Here is a 2,552-nt window from a genome sequence, read left to right on the forward strand (position 1 = left end):
GAGAGAGAGAGAGAGAGAGAGAGAGAGAGAGAGAGAGAGAGAGAGAGAGAGAGAGGCTACACACGCGTTTGGTGTATTATTAGCACTTACTACGTAAACGCACCCTTTTCTAAAGACATTTCAGCTCCTCAGCTTCTCCGCGGACGCTGCGCTACATATTTCTTCTTTTTTCAATGGGACCCTGGAGGGGCAAGAGGCGGAGGGGGGTGAGAGCGGAAGAAATCGGTGTTCGCCGTCGCACCGCACTGACCAAAGCGTGTTTTCTCGTCCGGTTCGGTACACACACGGAAATCAATCTGTATCGCTACGGCGAATATCCGTTAGCGCGCTACCGTGAGGAGCGCGAACTTGGCGCGAGAGAGCAAGAGAGAAAGAGAGAGAAAGAGCCCCGTTTAATACTCGGGGAGTGCGCGAGCGAGCCACCCCCTGGGAACGTGCACATGTCGTGATCGCGGTACATCTCGCGGCTTTTCGACGACGCCGGGCGCAGGGCGATATGACGTGGCCCGATATCGAATGGTCCACTTTTCGCATCGCTAAGCTTCCGGCTTGCGTGCCGTGGTCGATATTTATTGCGCCTCGGCGGAGGCCGAGGCGGCTCGACTCCGCTCCCCGAAGAAATCGACTGGATCGCGCGCGCGTCGCGTCCCTCGCGAACGGCCAGCTGTTAATCGCTCCCGAGGAGGAAGCGCACTCTCTCTCTCTCCCGCCGTCGTTCCCGCCGTCGGGTAAAAATCGCCTCTTCCTCCCCCTACTCTTCTCTCCCCGGCTCTCGATCGACCTACGCCGATTTAACGGCCACGAAGGAGGGACGACGCTCGGAGGAGCAGCACCACGACGTCGTCGTCGTCGTTCCTGGAAGTGGTGTCGCGCCGTCGGCGATCGTTTGTTCTCGAAGACACGGACATGGTTATCGTCGCAGTTGTCGTCGTCATCGTACGCACCCGACGTCGACGAGCGATTCACGGTGTTCCCGCGAAGGATACTCTCTCTTTCTCTCTCTTTCTCCCGGCGATCGCGTCACGAGAAGAAGGGAGAGCGACTAAGGGGGAGAAGAAGGCGCGCACGACGGGGTACGACTCGGGCACGTCCGCGAGAATTTTCCTCTCTCGTTTCTCCCCTACCCTTCCTTCCTTCCTGCCAGCCTGTCTGCCAGCCAGCCAGCCAGCCAGCCAGCCAGCCAGCCAGCCAGCCTGCCTGCCTGCTTGCCTGCCTGCCTGTCTGTCTGCCTGCTTGCCTTCCTTTACCCCGCTCGTACGACCATCGGACGCCGCGGCACAAGCAATGTCGAAATATCACAAACTATTTACTCACTCGACGAGTCAGGGCAGTGGAGCTTCATGAACGCGTCTCGCAGTATGTATCAGGCCATCGGAGCACGGCCGAGCTCGCGGCCCTTCTTCCGCAGCTTCGAGTCTAAAGCCACCGTCCGCACCGATACGCCGTTAAGGCAGCACCGCGCGCGCACACCCGCGCTACACCACCAGCAGCAACCGCCGCTATCGCCGCCGCCGCCTCCACCGCCGCCGCCGCTACCGCCGTCGCTGCTACGCCGAGCATATTTCCGCGGGGGTGGGAGAGGTAGGAGGAAGGGATGGAAGCGTACGTGCAAGAAAGACAGAACGTGGTACCGAGTGGGGAGAACGCGAGCAAAGCGTTTGCGCGAGAGAGTGGAGTTACGCGGGCGACGGAGAGGTAGCGCGGGAAACATGCGCGCGCGAAAGGGAAGAGAGCGCGGTGGTTACGGGAGGAAGAGCTCGCGAGGGGTCGAGAGAAGCGAGAGGAAGCCGGAGAGAGCGATGTGGAAGGGAGTGGTTGGGGAACGCGTGGTGCACCAGGCCCCTCCGCCGATGTAGGTGTGTGTGGGTGTCGTGTGTATGCATGCGGTAGGTTATTGGGTAACGCACACATGCACACTCCTCCCCTCTCCTTCTCTCTCTCCCTCTCTCTCTCTCTCTCTCTCTTTCTCTCTCATGAAAGGGTGTATGCGTATCCGATTCTGGGTATACCTCCTACTTGCGTTCTCCCTCGTCACAGGGTTCGCGCGACGAGTCACGGCTGTTCGGTATATACAAGCGCGCAGAGCCGTGCGTACGTGCGTACGTACGTTTGCGCGTGTATCGACGGGTCGGAGGGCGAAAACGAGGAGGGTGGAAGATCCGAAGATGTGTGTCCTCCTCTCTTCCTCTGCCTTTTCTGGCCCGCTCTCTCGGTTGTCTCTTCCCGTCGATGACGAGAGAGCGTACGTAAACCGCGGACGTGTCATCCTCTCTCGCGACCGTACTCTCCGCCGTTCCCCGCATTCGGCCGCACCCTCTTCTCCGCTGGACGCCCCGGTCATCCTGTCCGCCTGCCTTGGAGAGGGTTGCGCGGCCGATCGTCAGCGGAGATAGCCGAAGGCGAACGAACGAGCGAGCGGCTGGAAGGCGGGTGGTGAGGATCGAGGTCGGTCGGTCGGTTGGTCGGTCGGACGACGCGCGCTCTCTCTCTCTCTCTCTCTCTCTCTCTCTCTCTCTCTCTCTCTCTCTCTCTCTCTCTCTCTCTCTCTCTCT

General features: G+C 60.4%; 2 protein-coding genes across 8 annotated transcripts in view; one reads left to right on the top strand and one right to left on the bottom strand.

The window, feature by feature from the left end:
* Positions 1–2,114, bottom strand: part of LOC116842506 (regulator of G-protein signaling 7) — a 37,361-nt gene extending 35,247 nt beyond the window's left edge. Inside the window, exons 1-2 of one of the 5 annotated variants that reach the window (XM_032811822.1) lie at positions 1,315–1,510; positions 104–304 (exon numbers count right to left, since the gene is read on the bottom strand). The gene's annotated coding sequence lies outside the window, so the exon portion shown is untranslated. Of the gene's footprint in view, positions 1–90; positions 1,294–1,314; positions 1,511–2,009 lie in introns of those variants that run through there. The other 4 variants (XM_032811824.1, XM_032811823.1, XM_032811819.1 and 1 more) reach the window with 4 other exon arrangements.
* Positions 1–2,552, top strand: part of LOC116842503 (MICAL-like protein 1) — a 129,499-nt gene that overhangs the window by 40,143 nt on the left and 86,804 nt on the right. The window lies entirely within an intron of this gene.

The sequence above is a fragment of the Odontomachus brunneus genome, unplaced genomic scaffold (assembly GCF_010583005.1).
Source record: "Odontomachus brunneus isolate Ranch 3 - 2012 unplaced genomic scaffold, Obru_v1 Obru_scaffold_025, whole genome shotgun sequence".
Classification (NCBI taxonomy): Eukaryota; Metazoa; Arthropoda; class Insecta; order Hymenoptera; family Formicidae; genus Odontomachus; species Odontomachus brunneus.